The sequence below is a fragment of the Phyllobates terribilis genome, unplaced genomic scaffold, assembly GCF_046119375.1.
Source record: "Phyllobates terribilis strain yellow unplaced genomic scaffold, ASM4611937v1 Scaffold_1__5_contigs__length_1240528914, whole genome shotgun sequence".
Lineage (NCBI taxonomy): Eukaryota > Metazoa > Chordata > Amphibia > Anura > Dendrobatidae > Phyllobates > Phyllobates terribilis.
The window spans coordinates 414,995,500-415,015,677 of record NW_027362761.1 but is presented as its reverse complement, the minus strand read 5'-3'; the positions used below and the strand labels follow the sequence as shown (position 1 = coordinate 415,015,677).

The following is a 20,178-nucleotide window of genomic DNA, read 5'->3' as shown; positions in this document are numbered from 1 at the left end:
ATGGATGAACACAGAACTTAAACACATGCTAAAAAGAAAAAAAGAAATGTTTATTAAATGGAAAGAGGGAGGCATATCTAAAGAAGATTATAATGCAGTCTGCAGATCCTGCAGGGCACGTATCAGGTTAGCTAAAGCTGACAATGAATTAAGGCTTGCAAGAGATGTCAAAAGCAATAAAAAAGGATTTTGGGGGTATGTCATAAGTAAAAGAAAAGTCAAAGATGCTATAGGATTTTTACAGGATGAAAATGGAGAAATGGTAAGAGAGGATGTTGAGAAGGCCGAACTTTTTAATTCCTATTTTGCATCTGTTTTCTCTCAGAAAGAAAATGTAACATCAACTGATCTTCACTGTCCTTTTAAAGGAATAGAGGAATCCAAGTTATCTGTAAACAGAAAGATTGTGAGGGAATATTTAGCTAACATAAATGAGTTCAAGTCTCCAGGTCCAGATGAATTACACCCCAGAGTACTGAAGGAGATCGTAGAAGAAATTTTAGAACCACTCTCCATAATCTTTGAAAATTCTTGGAGAACAGGAGAAGTCCCAGAAGACTGGAGAAGAGCAAATGTTGTTCCTATCTTCAAAAAGGGGAAGAAGGTGGACCCAGGGAACTATAGGCCGGTGAGTCTGACTTCTATACCAGGAAAGATCTTTGAACAAATTATTAAACAACATGTATGTAAGTACATGGATAAGAATGAAGTGATTAACCAGAGTCAGCATGGGTTTGTAACTAACAAGTCATGTCAGACTAACTTAATTTCCTTCTATGACAGAATCACTGACTGGGTGGATCAGGGAAATGCTGTAGATATAGTATATCTTGACTTCAGCAAAGCATTTGACAAAGTATCTCACACCATCCTTATTGAAAAAATGACCAAGTATGCAACGGACCAGGCAACTGTTAGGTGGATTCATAACTGGCTTAGTGATCGGACTCAAAGGGTGGTTGTAAATGGCTTCACATCCAGCTGGATGAATGTCTCAAGTGGGGTACCACAGGGCTCCGTCCTGGGACCTGTATTGTTCAACATCTTTATCAATGATTTAGATGAAGGAATTGAGGGTAAGCTGATTAAATTTGCTGATGACACAAAGCTAGGAGGGATAGCTAATACTAGAGAAGAGAGAGAGAGGATTCAAAAAGACCTAAATAAACTGGAGCAGTGGGCAGCAACCAACAGAATGGTTTTTAACAGGGAAAAATGCAAAGTACTACATCTGGGCAATAAAAATGAAAAAAGCACATACAGAATGGGAGGAATAGAGCTAAGCAACAGTACATGTGAAAAAGACTTAGGTATACTAATAGATCATAGACTGAACATGAGTCAACAGTGTGATGCAGCAGCAAAAAAGGCAAATACAATTCTGGGATGTATTAACAGAAGCATACAGTCTAGATCACGTGAAGTCATTATCGGTCTTTACTCTTCTTTGGTCAGACCTCATCTGGAATACTGTGTACAGTTTTGGGCACCACATTTTAAAAAAGACATAGACAAACTGGAGCAAGTTCAGAGAAGAGCGACCAGAATGGTGACTGGTCTGCAAACCATGTCCTATGAGGAACGGTTGCAGGATTTGGGAATGTTTAGCTTGCAAAAAAGAAGACTGAGAGGAGACTTAATAGCTGTCTACAAATATGTCAAGGGCTGTCACATTGTAGAAGGATCATCTTTATTCTCATTTGCACAAGGAAAGACTAGAAGCAATGGGATGAAACTAAATGGGAGGAGACACAGATTAGATATTAGAAAAAACTTTTTGACAGGGTGATTACTGAGTGGAATAGGCTGCCACGAGAGGTAGTGAGTTCCCCTTCAATGGACGTCTTCAAACAGAGGCTGGACAGACATCTGTCTGAGATGATCTAGTGAATCCTGCTTTGAGCAGGGGGTTGGACCAGATGACCCAGGAGGTCCCTTCCAACTCTACCATTCTATGATTCTATGATTCTATGATATTATACCATGTAATGCAGCGGCTTGCTGCATTGCTAAAATGTCCAGGGGGTGTGTTCTGGCTGACCATTTACCTCTCCCTCAGGTGACTGATCACATGACTGTGCCATCATCACAGGTCCTGTGTGCACAGAAGGATATATAAATCCTGGTGGTTTTGAAACAGAGAGATGCCTGGTGAGGCAAGAAGCCTGGTCTCTGTGTTTGGGACTCCATTAGGCTGGAAGGCAAGAGGCCTGGTCCCCGTGTCTGGGACTCCACTAGCCTGGAAGGCAAGAGGCTGGATCCCTGTGTCTGAGATACCAGTAGCCTTGGAAGGCACGTGGCCTGGAGACTACGTCTGGGGAGCCTTAAAGCCACAGCTGTGGCAGAACAGAGCTGATAGAAGCAGCTGAGACCCGGCAAAGGTAAATGGGCGCTTTAAGTGAATATTGATGCTGTACCTTGCTGAAGTCTGTATCTGAAGCCAAGCGGGCATAGCTGCCACTGAAAAGGCTCTAGGATATTACATGTGTAACATTCCTGCTAGCCACTGAGTTGGACTATGTTATAAACAGTTTATGAGGTGTAATAAACTGCTGGTCTTCATATTAATGGAAAACGTTGCATGTGTGCTTTCATTGACCCGGTGAAGCAAGTGCCCCTCAGAGTGATGAATAGCGCTACCTTACAACCAGGATGGTGCATATTATACCAGCATGGGGGACATTATACCAGAATTATGGGCATTATACCAAAATGAGGACATTATACCAGAATGTGGGAAATTATACTAAAATGAGGGGCACTATACCAGGATGCGGACATTATACCAGGATAGCTGAAATTATACCAGGATGGAGGACATTATACCAGGATCGAGGACATTATGTCCTCCATCCTGGTATAATTTCAGCTACCCTGGTATAATGTCACCCATCTTAGTACAATGTCCTGGTATAGTGCTCCTCATTTTGGTATAATTTCCCACATTCTGGTATAATATCCTCATTTTGGTATAATGCCCATATTCTGGTATAATGTCCCCCATCTTGGTATAATGTCCCCCATCTTGGTATAATGTCCCCCATGCTGTTACCCTTCCGTTCTTGTCTAGCACGTTTAAAAAACAAAAACAAACAAAAAAAATGTACTCTTTCCTCTGCTCCCACGCTGTGAGGCAACCTCTTCTGTAGCTGGTGCAGGAGCCGGCAGCTGACCTTGGCATGCCGGTATGGCAGTGCATGATGTCGCTGTTATGCGTTGCGCGTCACAGGTATGATGACGTCTGCTGCCAGCCCCTGGTTGGCCAGCAGTGTGTATTGTAGCGCAGGGATCAGCGGATCTCTGCGCCGCAATACATTTTCCTTGAATGTGCGTCCCTGGCTGCACATCCAGGTGAAATAGGTTTCGGCAGGCTCCCTCCCTGAAATTGGCATCTGCCTGCAGACCGAGTAACTGCAGATTTGTACCCTAAGGCCGGACAACCCCTTTAAAGTCTCCTGCTTAATGCTCTAAGAAATATAGACATACAGCAGACAGAGAATATTTTATTTTATTGGGGTGAGGTTGTGCTGCATCAAAGTGTTCTGAAATTCTAACCTTTGATCTTTGAGTTGTGAAACCATTATATTGTACCCGAGATAGTCGGCATTCCATAAGAAAAAATAACATCGGTACTGATATAGTAAGCAAAAGATTTTCTAGGGAAAGAAATATTGGATACAATAGAGGTAAAGGTCGGGGTTTTAATAATATGTGTGCATTACTGAGAGGCAGACCACACTGCAGAGCGGCAGATTTAAAACAGTCTTTCATCCAGCCATGTTTGAGTAGATTTTTGTTTGTCATAATATTGGCGAAAGGATAAAATATTAGTCAGAGAATTAAATTTCTTTGCCACATGTCTTGACACCAGATTCTAGAACCCTAGTTAATTTATCATTCTATAACATTGTAAGATTCTTTAGTATTAATTTAAGTACAGACAGTCCCCAAGTTCCGAACATCCGACTTCCATACGACTCAGGCTGTGTGCCCACGATGCGTTTTTTAAGCATTTCCGCAGCGGCAAAAAACGCTGCAGAAACGCTTAAAAACGCATGGTAGAAGGCCTGCCATGTTCCCCAATGATAATCCGCATGTGCTGTGCACATGCTGCGGAAATTTCCGCTGCAGATTATCATTGCGGAAAAAAACGCAGCACTACCAATTATTTTGCGGAAGCGCTGCGTTTTCGCCGCCATTGACTTGCATTACAACGCATGTAATCCGCATCACTATATAAGCACATGCGGAATACATACGTTCAATGTGCGGATGGTACCCGGGTCTAGAGGACAGGAGACTCTCTTCCGGACCCGGGTACCATAGAAACTGTAAAATAAAAAATATTATATTTACCTTCTGATGGCCCACGGTCTCCTTGTCTGTGCTTGCCGGCACATCGCAATGGACTGGAGGACCTGCGCTGACGTCGTAGTCATGTGACGTGTCACGCGACGCTGACGTCGGCAGGTCCTTCAGTGTACCGCGAGCGGCTGGCAAGCCAGGACGGAGTGAAGCAAGACTGCGGGGGCCATCGGAAGGTAAGTATAGATTTATTTTTTATTTTTAAACATTCTTTCGGTCACAGTATATAAATCCATGCCGTTTGCTTGGATTTATATAGTGTGACCAAGTTGACAAGCACTTTCCAAGTGATGCTAAAATCGCTTGGAAAGCGTTTGACAACCCGCATGCAGAAATGCAAGTGATGAACGCTTCACATCCGCATGTCCCTGGCAGGAAAAACGCATGTACAATCCGCATGCATTTTTTTTGCCAGGGAGATGCAGAAACGCTCAGGAAAAAATCCGGAGCATTTCTGCATCGTGGGCACATAGAGTTACGATCGTAAGAGATATATATATATATATATATATATATATATATATATATATATATATATATATATATATATATATATATATATATATATATATATATATATATATATATATATATACAGTACAGACCAAAAGTTTGGACACACCTTCTCATTTAAAGATTTTTCTGTATTTTCATGACTATGAAAATTGTACATTCACACTGAAGGCATCAAAACTTTGAATTAACACATGTGGAATAATATAATTAGCAAAAAAGTGTGAAACAACTGAAAATATGTCTTATATTCTAGGTTCTTCAAAGTAGCCACCTTTTGCTTTGATGACTGCTTTGCACACTCTTGGCATTCTCTTGATGAGCTTCAAGAGGTAGTCACCGGAAGTGGTCTTCCAACAATCTTGAAGGAGTTCCCAGAGATGCTTTAAGCTTAAGATTAATAGGGGTGCCCAAACTTTTTCATATAACTATATATATATATATATATATATATATATATATATATATACAGTACAGACCAAAAGTTTGGACACACCTTCTCATTTAAAGATTTTTCTGTATTTTTGTGACTATGAAAATTGTACATTCACACTAAAGGCATCAAAACTATGAATTAACACATGAAGAATTATATACTTAACAAAAAAGTGTGAAACAACTGAAAATATGTCTTATATTCTAGGTTCTTCAAAGTAGCCACCTTTTGCTTTGATGACTGCTTTGCACACTCTTTGCATTCTCTTGATGAGCTTCAAGAGGTAGTCACTGGAAATGGTCTTCCAACAATCTTGAAGGAGTTCCCAGAGATGCTTAGCACTTGTTGGCCCTTTTGCCTTCACTCTGCGGTCCAGCTCACCCCAAACCATCTCGATTGGGTTCAGGTCTAGTGACTGTGGAGACCAGGTCATCTGGCGTAGCACCCCATCACTCTCCTTCTTGGTAAAATAGCCCTTACACAGCCTGGAGGTGTGCTTGGGGTCATTGTCTTGTTGAAAAATAAATGATGGTCAAACTAAACGCAAACCGGATGGAATAGCATGCCGCTGCAAGATGCTGTGGTAGCCATGCTGGTTCAGTATGCCTTCAATTTTGAATAAATCCCCAACAGTGTCACCAGCAAAGCACTCCCACACCATCACACCTTCTCCTCCATGCTTCATGGTGGGAACCAGGCATGTAGAGTCCATCCATTCACCTTTTCTGCGTCGCACAAAGACACAGTGGTTGGAACCAAAGATCTCAAATTTGGACTCATCAGACCAAAGCACAGATTTCCGCTGGTCTAATGTCCATTCCTTGTGTTCTTTAGCCCAAACAAGTCTCTTCTGCTTGTTGCCTGTCCTTAGCAGTGGTTTCCTAGCAGCTATTGTACCATGAAGGCCAGCTGCACAAAGTCTCCTCTTAACAGTTGTTGAAGAGATGTGTCTGCTGCTAGAACTCTGTGTGGCATTGACCAGGTCTCTAATCTGAGCTTATCCTCAGAAGCAGAGGTGACTCTTGGCCTTCTTTTCCTGCGGCGGTCCTCATGTGAGCCAGTTTCTTTGTAGCGCTTGATGGTTTTTGCAACTGCACTTGGGGACACTTTCAAAGTTTTCCCAATTTTTCGCATTGACTGACCTTCATTTCTTAAAGTAATGATAGCCACTCGTTTTTCTTTACTTAGCTGCTTTTTTCTTGCCATAATACAAATTCTAACAGTCTATTCAGTAGGACTATCAGCTGTGTATCCACCTGACTTCTGTACAACAAAACTGATGGTCCCTACCCCATTTATAAGGCAAGAAATCCCACTTATTAAACCTGACAGGGCACACCTGTGAAGTGAAAACCATTTCCGGTGACTACCTCTTGAAGCTCATCAAGAGAATGCCAAGAGTGTGCAAAGCAGTCATCAAAGCAAAATATGGCTACTTTGAAGAACCTAGAATATAAGACATATTTTCAGTTGTTTCACACTTTTTTGTTAAGTATATAATTCCACATGTGTTAATTCATAGTTTTGATGCCTTCAGTGTGAATGTACAATTTTCATAGTCATGAAAATACAGAAAAATCTTTAAATGAGAAGGTGTGTCCAAACTTTTGGTCTGTACTGTATACTGTTATTATTGAGAAACATATTAAAGGAAGAGAAAATTATCAGTACCATAGGGCCATATGAGGAGGAGATCATCTGTATAATGGCCGTATCAACAAATATGGTTGCAAAATGGATTTCCGGGCCTCAGACGTCCGCAAACAACCAGTGACAATTAAAAAGATAAGGAAGTGGTGTCCAGCAGCAGAGGAGGCGTTACAAGACTGCTTTGATTGTACAGACTGGGAGGTGTTGTGTACCATGAAAGAGAATTGTGATGTTAATGAGATTACTGGCAAGAGTTACTGATTACATCAACTTCTGTATGGACATTGTAGTACCTGTTCAAGAGATTCTGTGTTATGCAAACAATAAGCCATGGATTACAAAAGAGTTGAAACATTTACTAAACATGAAAAAACTGGCTTTTAAAAGGAAGGACAAGGAGGCATTGAAAATTATACAGCGAGACCTAAAGGGGAAAATTAAGATTGCCCGTGAGGCATTCAGAGTTAAATTAGAAAATCAATTTGCACAAAAAAGCTCCAGAGAGGTGTGGGCTGGAATGAAGCTAGTGACTGGGTTTAAGGCAAGGTCAGAGCAGGGGGGTGGTGGACTTAGAATGGCTAATGAAATGAATGAGTTCTTCAATAGATACCGCACCTTTATTGCTGAAGCAGCAGGGGGAGGAGGCCGGGGAACAACTAGCTAAATTAACAGGGGGTGAAATAGATAATTTCTCGGTCTCCAAAAATGACGTGAGGGACCAGTTTAGTAAGCTGGCCATTGGCAAAGCAGCAGGGCCTGACGGTCTCAGTCCACGTGTCCTCAGAGTGTGTGCAAATGAGTTGTGTACTGTCTTCCAGCATCTCTTGAACCAGAGCTTACAATCAAAGAGAGTACCAGTGCTATGGAAGACTTCCTGCCTGGTGCCGGTTCCCAAGACTACCTTCCCGGCTTCCCCGGGGGACTATAGACCGGTGGCCTTAACATCGCATGCGATGAAGTCCTTGGAGAGAATAGTACTTGCTCACTTGTGTCCGAGGGTGATGGCGCATACTGATGCTCTTCAGTTTGCGTACCGGCAGGGACTGGGGGTGGACGATGCTGTAGCGTCTCTGCTACAAACAGTACATTCCTTTTTGGACAATGATGGAACCACAGTGCGTGCTTTGTTCTTTGATTTCTCTAGTGCGTTCAACACATTACAGCCACTCTTACTGCGTGGAAAGTTGATTAAAATGGCGGTGGATGAGGGACTTGTGAATTGGAGAATTGACTACCTGTCGGATAGGCCACAGTTTGTTAGGTGGGGGACGGCTACATCAGATAGTGTACTGAGCAGTGTCGGAGCCCCGCAGGGAACAGTGCTGTCGCCATTCCTCTTTACATTGTACACAGCTGACTTTCAGTATAAATCAGACCGTTGTCACCTCCAGAAGTACTCGGATGACTCTGTGATAGTTGGCGGTATTGGGAAGGACCAGGATGAAGAGGAATATAGAAGGGTGGTTGCGGACTTTGTAGTATGGTGCCAGGCTAACCATCTAGAACTAAATGTTAAGAAAACCAGGGAGTTGGTGATGAGCTATGGAAGGTGCAAGAAGGTATGCCTACCTGTTACCATTGACGGTCAGGATGTGGAGATGGTGGACAGTTTCAAATATTTGGGGGTTTACCTGGATAGCAAGCTAGACTGGAAGTGCCACATGGAGAAGGTCTACAAGAGGGGGATGAGTAGATTATACTTCCTAAGGAAGTTAAGGTCTTTTAATGTGTGTGGCAAAATGCTTGAGGTGTTCTACCAATCCATTGTGGCTAGTGCCACCTTTGCGGCAATAATTTGCTGGGGTAACAGTGTGCGTGTTGCTGACGCCAACAAGCTCAACAAACTTATAAAGAAGGCTAGCGCGACGGTGGGCCTACAGCTTGGGACTTTTGAAGAGGTGGTAGAGGATAGGATTAAGAAGAAGTGCAGAGCTATAATGCGCAACAACACACACCCGCTTTATGAACTGTTTGCGAAACAGAAGAGCACATTCAGCAATCGCCTAATACAACTAAGGTGTAAAAAGGAAAAATACAGGAGATCGTTTTGTTCCAACAGCTATGGGGGTGTTTAACAAATGTCTGAAAAGCAATGTCTAAAGCATTCCAAATGTTATGTTATCATATGTGTCATGTTCGAGATCTGTGTTCTGCTGCTGTGATACCGCAATTTCCTCCTTGATAAATAAAGTATATCTTATCTTATCTTATCTTATATACAGGTGCATCTCACTAAATTAGAATATCCTCAAAAACGTAATTTATTTCAGTTCTTCAATACAAAAAGTGAAACTCATATATTATATAGAGTCATTACAAACAGAGTGATCTATTTCAAGTGTTTATTTCTGTTAATGTTGATGATTATGGCTTACAGCCAAAGAAAACACAAAAGTCATTATCTCAGTAAACTAGAATACTTTATAACAGCAGCTTGAAAAATGTTTTCAACATCCGAAATGTATGTTCAGTAAATGCACTCAATACTTGGTCGGAGCTCCTTTTGCATCAATTACTGCATCAATGTGGCGTGGCATGGAGGCGATCAGCCTGTGGCACTGCTGAGGTATTATGGAAGCCCAGGTTGCTTTTTCAGATGTCTCACAGGTTCAAACAAACTGCCCTGTCGTGCCCCTTGTGAAGACTCCCGCCCTAACAAGTGCAGTACCCAAGTATTATACTACCCCACAAAAATCCCTTCTGACGCTTTTCCTTCTCCAAATGGAGAATTCATCAGGGGAGTGTACTTACAATGGAAGGGGATAAGTTTTAGAATTCAGAACACCCAGCTATCATATGGGCAAAAAAGATGTCTTGGTGCAGATTAAAAAATTCCATTAAAGGTGCTACCACAGTTGTGGTGCCACACAAATAGGAGAGACAGAGTGCTGCATCCTCCTCCAGGAAAATAGGGAGATTCCCATACATCCCTCTATCTTTGTTTAAATACGTTCTCCTTCCCTCCTTCCTGGAGGGCGTCTGACCTCATTTCTGGGGGCGGAGTCACCTCCCTGAAAGTCACATAACACTATTCCTCTGTATCTATTTATGATCCCATTGTCCTCATACTAGTATGTTATTAAATCCTCTTATACAGCGTCACCCATGTATCCAAATAGCCCAATGGCTTATAGTTTTACCCATTAAATCCCCCAAAATTTTTCTGTAGCTTCTTACCCCTCTTTACATATTAAACTCCCCGGTGCCGCATCACTTCCGGTCACATGCATGTACACTTCCGGTTTGCATTCCACTCACTCGGTAACTTGTGTTCCACCACTCTAAGATGCATCATTTCCGCCCACAGACTTCCGATTTGCGTGTCAACCGGGCTGAAAAATGCGCTCCACCACACCAGAATCCCCCTGAACATCACAGCACCACTAGTAATTATTACTCAACATCTTATTTAATGGACTATTATTGGACACCCATTTTTATACACTCCTCTATCCTGATGTATGCTGTGGCCGTAATAAAGAATTACAATACTATCGGGTATATTATGTATTTTATATATTTAAAGGGGCACATCTCTATATAGCTTAAAGAAATACAATACTATCGGGTATATTATGTATTTTATATATTTAAAGAGGTGGCATCTCCATATACCCGTTTACAATAATATTATCTTTAGGACGCCATACCCCTTAAATGACACACAAAAGGGGGGGGGGGGGGGAATAGGTGGAAAGGGGCCGGAGGAAGGAAAGAAGAGGAGAAAAGAGGGAAGATATACTTGAATCAAAAGCTCATGTAAGCATTTCGACTCACATGATACCACTGTTGCTTAACTAAATGACAATCCATGTCCATTATATTACTAGGTCTTGTAGCCACCAACTATTTGTATAGTCATACATACTACCTAGATTTTCACATTTCATTCATAAATTTTCATATATAGTTTTTAACTCATACAACCAAATTTATTGACAAGTAAACTTAACGGTAAAGCCTCCTACTGCTCATATAAAACATCCATAATTCAGTTGTTCATTTAGACCATTGGGGGCCATGGTTTGTAGGCGAAAAATCCACTTTGCTTCTTTTTTCAACAATATCTTATTAACATTGTTGTTGTTATAGTGGAATTAATCTCTATTTTAATATCTTATAATTAAAAGTTATATTTTAACAGTGTGGACAGGTGCCGAGTCCTGCTGGAGAATGAAATTTCCATCTCCAAAAAGCTTGTCGGCAGAGGGAAGCATGAAGTGCTCTAAAATGTCCTGGTAGACGGCTGCGCTGACTTTGGTCTTGACAAAACACAGTGGACCTACACCAGCAGATGACATGGCTCCCCAAAGCATCACTGATTGTGGAAACTTCACACTAGACCTCAAGCAGCTTGGATTGTGGCCTCTCCACTCTTCCTCCAGACTCTGGGACCTTGATTTCCAAATGAAAATTGGAACTCTGGGACCTTGTGGAGTGTGTTAATGACTGCCTTCTGGACATCTGTCAAGTCAGCAGTCTTCCCCATGATTGTGGAGCCCACTGAAACAGACTAAGGGACCTTTTTAAACGCTTAGGAAGCCTTTGCAAGTGTTTTCTGTTAATTATTCTAGTTTACTGAGATAATGACTTTTGTGTTTTCATTGGCTGTAAGCCATAATCATCAACATTAACAGAAATAAACACTTGAAATAGATCACTCTGTTTGTAATGACTCTATATGAGTTTCACTTTTTGTGTTGAAGAACTGAAATTAATTAACATCTTGATATTCTAATTTAGTGAGATGCACCTGTAGATGCTGCTGCTCTTCCCTTCGATGTAAGGACTTCAATGAGGGTGAGAATTGTACAACGTTTCACATGTAAATAAAATTGGGTATTAAACATTAAAAAAAAAACAACTAGCAAAAAACATATTATTGTTAAAATAAAAGTGCTATAAAACTAAAGGTAATTGCTACATTTGTTTATGTGAAATGTCAATGCTTGCAAAGCCTTGTCATGTGGAATAGATGAATGAGTGCAGTGAAGCTACATCTCTGGTGAACCAAGAGGAGTCCTGTGCCCAGGTTAGTGTATCTGTAATTTGAAGATGCTGCTTGTTGTCCTGTCCTCAGCTTCCTTATTAGTCATAATATTCTTCTAGACTCGTATCTATCTCTCACTGAGCATATATTACAATAAGTAGTAGCATATTTTAACCTCTTAGAAGTTTCCTATTCATAAAACAATGTATTTAGAATAACAACTGATCCCAAAGGGCAACAAATTATATTGGAATTAGCTTGTAATATGTGCACATTTTGCCAAGTTTTTTATCCTATATGATTAAAGGCTAAGTTTTAGCTACTTTCCTTTGGTGCTGATCCCTTTTGGACCATTGAGATCTTTTTGACCTGAAAGCCAGACCACTGCATACTCCTTGCACCGCATCCCGTCCAGACTGTCTATCCTGGAAAACTCCTGGGATACTTCTCTCTAACACTGGAGTGGTGAGCTGAATTGACACTTTTTATAGTTTTACTAAACCGAGGTCAGTATTCAACTTCAATCAGACAAATGTGATTTTTCTTAAACTCGAAAAGAAAAAACAGATCTATTTTCATCAGTGTCGTGGATCAGACTTTGATCAGTGTTTGGTCAGTGTGTGAGTTTTCTCCATTAGTGTTTCATCAGTGATTTTTTCATTTGAAAAAAACAAAAAAAAAGTAGAGTTTTTTTGATGAGTATTTTGAAGCAAGTGTACTCCAAAAAAATTAAAGAATCGCTAAAAAAGCAAAAGACTATTTTTATTACTTTCTATTTAAAAATAACTCGCTGTTCATACTTTAAGGCATTTCATCATTTATAAATATCTTCAGTTTTTAAAGAACACTATGGGTATGTGCACATGGTCAGGAGCCGCTGCGGGTTTGAAGCTGCGTGCTTATGCAGCATCAAACCCGCAGAGGCCAGATGTTACAGCGTAGTGGATGGGATTTGTCTCTGTGCACCTGTGGATCACCCGTGGAAACTGACATGCGGCGCGTCTTTCCAAACCGCAGCATGTTAATTTCTCGTGTGGGTCCACATGCGGACTTTCCCTATACCTAACCTCTATGAGGAAAGTCCACAGGTGAAAAAAAAAATGGCACCGCTCATAAAAGGAACAGAAGCCACTGCCGGCCACTCTGCCATGTCTGGGCTGCAGGCGACTCCGGACAGTGTGCACATGCCCTAAAGATTTAAAAGAAGTGACTTGACTATTCTTCAGGTGATATCCACTATGAAGCCGCTCCATACCTTACAATAGAAGTTAATTTGAAGGCTACTAAAAATACCACAAAGACATCTGTGCAGGGTTTTTAAGCATTTTGTGTGCATTTGTGACTTATGAAATGCTTGTGTTTTATTCATTGCTTAGTAGATTTAAAGGGAATTTTTCAGCAGGTTTTGCCATGTAAACTGAGAGCACCATAATGTAGGTACAAAGACCCTGATTACTGTGATTTGTCACTTATTGGGCTGTTTCAATTCAATCATTGTTTTATCAGCAGGGGATTATCACTACAGGACAAGCTGCCTCGTGCCTCCTAGTCCAACCACGCCTCTACCAGTGATTAGCAGGCCTCTGTTACTATAAAATGTACACAGAAAACTGTGGTATGGACGGGGTTACACAGCTCCACAACTGAGCTCTGCTACATCTGCAGCAGGGAAATCTGTGATTCTATCATGACTGCTCCACCTAGCAACTAAGTGAAACGTCGCTGGAATCAGGGTGTCTGTCCCTATCTCATGCTGCTGTCAGATTACATAGCAAACACCTGCTGACAGATTCTCTTTAAATATACATGGAAAAATTGTTCATGAGAAATGCTTACAAAACATTTACTGAAAACTATTCATGAAAAAACATTAGCAAAAAGCTTCAATAAGTGTTAATAAAATGCTTTAAAAATGCTGTGCTTCAGGACAAAACACCTAGCAAACTCCACATATAAGGAGCGTTACCTGATGCAGTTCCTTCTTGGAGAACGTGTCTTCGCTAACCTCAAACAATCTCCGTGTCCACATATTCTATCATTTCGTGTCCAGTTGTCAGAATAGGTACAGTAGGTGCTTGGCTCGTACTCAGTGTTTGGTATGTTCAGTCATTTTATTTAAAATCCCGTCATCCCACAATTAGTCTTTATAATATTCTGCTCAATACTAAAAAGAGAATCTAAGCTTTAATGTTGGATCAATATCCAACAATCCGAGAAGTCTCCTCGTTGGTCACCTGTCGACTGAACGGACTATGTATAGATGTGCCAGACACAGTCATTGCCTGGGACTCTGCTCCAAGCAAGAATTCATGAGCATATGTACAGCTACGTCAGCCTGAGGAGTGGAACGGAACAGATCATAGTGCCTACCTCTGGGAGCGTGAGGTTTAGCCCAATGCTGGAGATTTTAATAAATTATCACAACTTCTGGCTGTTCCTCCGTGCCTTCTGTTTGCTGATATTTTTGTTCCCTTGCTGTAAATGTGTCTTTATAGATATGTAAAGTTCTGTTCCATTGAAGTGAGATGAAGAACGTGTTTGATTATATGGGAAAAGGCTTATATCAGTTGAATACTGCTGGCCATCTACACAGCTATAAGAGAAGAGAGAAGCGTCCTCTGTGAGTGACCGATTGACCCGCGTGACTATCTTGTAGTGTCACACTCTGCTCTCATCTTAGCAAACGCATCATTTTTGAAATGTGATAAAGAAAAAAATGCGACCCCCAAGATGTGTTGTTTTAAAAAAAAAAATGCTACAAATACATCATTACATACACTTTGCATTTATCTTTTACAATATTTTACTGTAAACTTTACATTCCCAAGTGCTAAAACAAAATATGCTCTGAAAAATGGCTTTGTAAATGCAGCAACAGGTTTTTACCGTATATTGTACATAATACATTTCTCATTTACATTTATGTCCTTTACCCTCTGACATGTAGACTGAAAACTTTTACAGGAAGGGACTGCTCACTGATTGTCTCCTGTTGCTGAAGGGTTATTCCATATTCCTTTTATGTTGGACACAAATAACCGCTGTTTCTGCCTATCCCATTCATTTCTATGTCTGTTACAAAATCAACATAATTCAGCCACTCTTGGCTATTTTCGTCGGTCCCTCTCCTGAGTCTGGTTCCTCAATATGGATAATCCATGCCATGGAAGGCTGAGATGAAAATAACCTTTTGAAGGGGTTGTCCACTACTTTGATATTGATCACTTCTTAGGAAATATCATTAGGGATGTTTGGGTTCAACTGAACTTAAGTCCAAAGTTCGGTTCGGGTACCAGAACTCTCCTCGAACACATACCCAATTGAAGTCAATGGAGACCCGAACTTCTGTGCTGTAAAATGGTCGCAGTAAGGGCTAGGTGGTTGTCAAAGGAAGCAGAGTTGTCGCTCTTTCTTTCTCTCACTTCCCTCAGAACTCCAAACACTAAAACCGACTTCCGGAAGAAATCCGTGTTCGGAGTTCACGGACTTTACAGTTCGGGTTCGCTCATCTCTAACTGTCATCAATATCAGATCTTTATTGGGTCCAACGCCAGGCACCCAGACAGTCAGATGTTTACAGTGATCAGTGGGATATCAGACCTCCACCAATCTGATATTGATCACCTATACTGAGGATATACCCTTAAAGGGAATCTGTTTCCAGGTTTTTGCCACGTAATCTGAAAGCAGGATGATTTAGAGCACATATGTCTAACCCTGGTCCGCCGGCCAAATCTGGCATGCAGGGTGAGTATATTTGTCCTGCAATGCCGAGTGGGCCAAATACAGTGCCTATACAGTTGAAAGCAATGATGAAAGAGGGAGCTGTCTGCTGATGCACCCTCCACCATCATTCTCCCTCTTTGTCTGACGTCTCATCGCAGCGAGTGATGATGTCACTACAATGTGCCCCCCCCCATTGTCTAGCAGTACAGAGATTCAGAGAGCTCGCTGTTGAGACCGGAGCAGTGGGGGACTGGGGAGAGGTGAGTTTTTTAAATGTGGGGCCATTATACTGTATAGAGCACTATGTGGGGCCCTTTATTCTGTGTGGAGGACTATGTGGTGCCCATTAAACTGTGTGGAGGGCTATGTGGGAATCACAGTTGAGAAATCATAATGTGTTGGGGATCATCATACTTTGCTAAGGGGAAACAGTAGAGTCATCATACCGTGTGTGTGGAAGAATTCACTGTTGGGGTATCTTACTGTGTTTGGCGGGCATTTTTATTGGCATACTTTATTATCTGTATTATTCAAGGTTTTTATTCTTTATTACATATTTAAACTAGGCCATTGAGCAATATGCTTTTACAGCTCTTGCATAATATATTATATTATTCCAGTGTGCCCCATTTGTTATTAGGTGTTTATTTTATTCTGAGATCAGCTAATTACAATGTACTTTGTTCTTGGGACAGCCCATTTAAATATGTTTCCATATGAAAAGGTTGATCGTTATATTTGATAAGGAAAAACTTCCTCAGTTGTAGACATTTTTTTAATAAATATCAGGGTTGACCCGCTACTTTGTCCAAGTTTTTAATTTTGGCTCTCTGTTTATTTGAGTTTGACATCCCTTATGTGTCACTTACCGGGCTGCTTGATGTAGTTTTGATATGTTCACTGTTTTATCAGCAGGAAATTATCATTAGAGGACAAGTCAACCTGCTGCCAGGTAGTCCTCCATATTCATGAGCTCTGTATAACCCCACCCCACCACTGATTGGCAGCTTTCTGTGTTCACTGTGCATGGACACAAAGCCCCCAATCAGTGTTGTGTGTTATACAGAGCTCAGAATTCAGAGAACTGGAAGATCTACAGCAGATAGAACCATGATTTTATCAAAATGACTGCAAGCTGCCCAGTAAGTGATGTATTGCTGGAATCAGAGTCTCTACCCCTACATTATGCTGCTCTCAGATGGGGTAGCATAAACCTAATGACAGATTCCCTTTAAGTAATTTTTCTTCATTGTCACTTCCCCATTTGTAAGGTTCTCAAGAATATGTTGGTCCTTTAAAGATATTAGCGCAAAGTCAGATATTTACTATGACATGTAGAGTAAGTGTTTTCTTTTACTTTTTTTAAGACTTTGTCTATTTTACATTTAAAGCCATTAAAGAGCATTTGCACCTAACAAAAAGGTCAAAAGTTCCTTAAAATAATTGCCCCTTGTTTGAGAAAGTGAATGTCATTGGGGAATATCCTCTTCTATATTATCCCTTTGTAGGAATATTCAACTCTGGCTCGGTTATAGATGATTGGCCATTCATTTGAATGTGTGACATGTAATGGTACATTTACCCCCTAGCTGCAACTACTGGCAGATGTATGGCTAGCTGCAGCTGTTATGGCTGCTGGCAGATGTATGGCTAGATGCAGCTGTTATGGCCGCTGGCAGATGTATGGCTAGCCCCAGCTGTTATGGCTGCTGGCAGATGTATGGCTAGCCCCAGCGGTTATGGCTGCTGGCAGATGTATGGCTAGCCCCAGCTGTTATGGCCGCTGGCAGATGTATGGCTAGCTGCAGCTGTTATGGCCGCTGACAGATGTATGGCTAGCTGCAGCTGTTATGGCCACTGGCAGATGTATGGCTAGCTGCAGCTGTTATGGCCGCTGGCAGATGTATGGCTAGCTGCAGCTGTTATGGCCGCTGGCAGATGTATGGCTAGCTGCAGCTGTTATGGCCGCTGGCAGATGTATGGCTAGCTGCAGCTGTTATGGCCGCTGGCAGATGTATGGCTAGCTGCAGCTGTTATGGCCACTGGCAGATGTATGGCTAGCTGCAGCTGTTATGGCCGCTGGCAGATGTATGGCTAGCTGCAGCTGTTATGGCCGCTGGCAGATGTATGGCTAGCTGCAGCTGTTATGGCCGGTGGCAGATATATGGCTAGCTGCAGCTGTTATGGCCGCTGACAGATGTATGGCTAGCTGCAGCTGTTATGGCCACTGGCAGATGTATGGCTAGCTGCAGCTGTTATGGCCGCTGGCAGATGTATGGCTAGCTGCAGCTGTTATGGCCGCTGGCAGATGTATGGCTAGCTGCAGCTGTTATGGCCGCTGGCAGATGTATGGCTAGCTGCAGCTGTTATGGCCGCTGGCAGATGTATGGCTAGCTGCAGCTGTTAAGGCCGGTGGCAGATATATGGCTAGCTGCAGCTGTTATGGCCGCTGGCAGATGTATGGCTAGCTGCAGCTGTTATGGCCGCTGGCAGATATATGGCTAGCTGCAGCTGTTATGGCCGGTGGCAGATATATGGCTAGCTGCAGCTGTTATGGCCGCTGACAGATGTATGACTAGCTGCAGCTGTTATGGCCGGTGGCAGATGTATGGCTAGCTGCAGCTGTTATGGCCGCTGACAGATGTATGACTAGCTGCAGCTGTTATGGCCGGTGGCAGATGTATGGCTAGCTGCAGCTGTTATGGCCGGTGGCAGATGTATGACTAGCTGCAGCTGTTATGGCCGGTGGCAGATATATGGCTAGCTGCGGCTGTTATGGCCGCTGTCTGAAGCCAGACCTGCAGCAATCAGCTGATCCCTGCCTTACTCTAGTAAAACTTGGACAGCCCATTTAAACTTGGTCATATATGTAGGTCCTATGTTGGCTCTCTGCGTTCTATGTTAGGAAACAGTAGTACTTACAGTTCCCACGATGGTCATCTCCCAGCTTTCCGAGTCTCCTGAATAACCTAGTTATAAATCATTATTCGTTTTATCACCGCATATGTAGACAGATTAGCCATTAGAGTCCTTATTAGTCTGGACAAGAAGATGCCAGGTCTCGGCAATAAGTCACATATAATAGTCTTGGTGGTTACCTGATGTAATGTTTATTGCTGTAAAACGAACTTCTGGTATTTACAAGACATTTAAACTTTAATTTATTAGGCATTTTGCACTGTATGTAAGCAACTTTTGCAGTTTACTTATCCCATGCTGACTGCACACCTTAATCTGCCAACAGAGTATTTTTGTGTCTCCTTTACATGGATATTGTAAAAATATCGTCAATACATAATTTCAGTATTAAGAGACTATTGGCTGTAATGAAAACTATAAAACAATTAAAGGCAACAACTTTTTATAGTTGTGCAGGACATTTTTCTTTTTTTTTTTTACTAATTAATCACAGAAGACAGGCTTTCTAGACCTACCGAAGAAAGTTTTATGCTTCAAAACACACCTCAACAACAATATTGGGAATAGAAGGGAGTTAATGAATTCCAAAGTCCTGTAGGAGAACGGATTTGTAAGGATAAGAAGGTTCACACAGTCTCTTACTGAAGAGATATAGTTTACTTAGGTAAGATGCAAACAGGAATGAGCATAAAACATTCAAAAAACTACTTGTCAACTGCTTATCTTCCTGGGGAGACGAATACTCTTGTGTGTGCAACTACTGGCCACAATGTCGCCAATATCGTAAGCTGCAACATGCACCAGTGCCATGAGCTCCTTTCATGCCATGGGCTCCTTTCCTGTTTCTTTATCAGTCATAATATTAAAACCTCTGACAAGTTAAGTGAAAAAATTGATTATTTTCTGACTATGGTACCCATCAAACGGTATGATGTATTGGGCAGAGAGCGAACAGTCATTCGTGTCATTGAACTTTGTGTCCTGAGAATAGGAGAAATAGATAAGCATAAGAATCTGAGCAACTTTCGCAAGGACCAAATTATCTTGTAAATATAGCACTTGTCAAAGGGTTTAGATATATTAGAAAGCAAATGAACAGCCAGGTATTGAAGTTAATATGTCGGAAGCAGGGAAAATGGATGAGTGCAAGGATTTTCAGCAACACTGATAAGTTCCAAATCACGAAGGATTGACGATTGGGTCAGAGCATCTTCCAAAATTGTATGCCGGTAACAAATTTGGTTTTTTACTGGTGTACAGTGCTTACTAACTGTTCCATAAGTGCGCCAGAGAAGAATCACTGGGGAACCGATGAAAGAATTTTTGTTGCCAAGGAATCAATGATGTGCATTACTGATCAAAAATTTGGACTCGTGTGTTCATGCTATGTTTTTTGGGGTGTTTTTCTTACTGGAATGTGCATTGTAGGTTCAGAATGAAGGATGCAAAACCATGAAAGAACACGCATCTAAACAAGGTGTAAAGAAAAATGTGTTAAACAAGCCAGAATATGTGTCAAGCCTTAGGTTCCACCGCTTAGTCTCTCAATCAGTTTCATCAGTCACCTTGAATGGCTTAC

At 41.6% G+C, this 20,178-nt stretch overlaps 1 protein-coding gene across 7 annotated transcripts in view; it reads left to right on the top strand.

The window, feature by feature from the left end:
- Positions 1–20,178, top strand: part of COMMD10 (COMM domain containing 10) — a 470,400-nt gene that overhangs the window by 185,913 nt on the left and 264,309 nt on the right. The gene's annotated exons all lie outside the window — the stretch shown is intronic.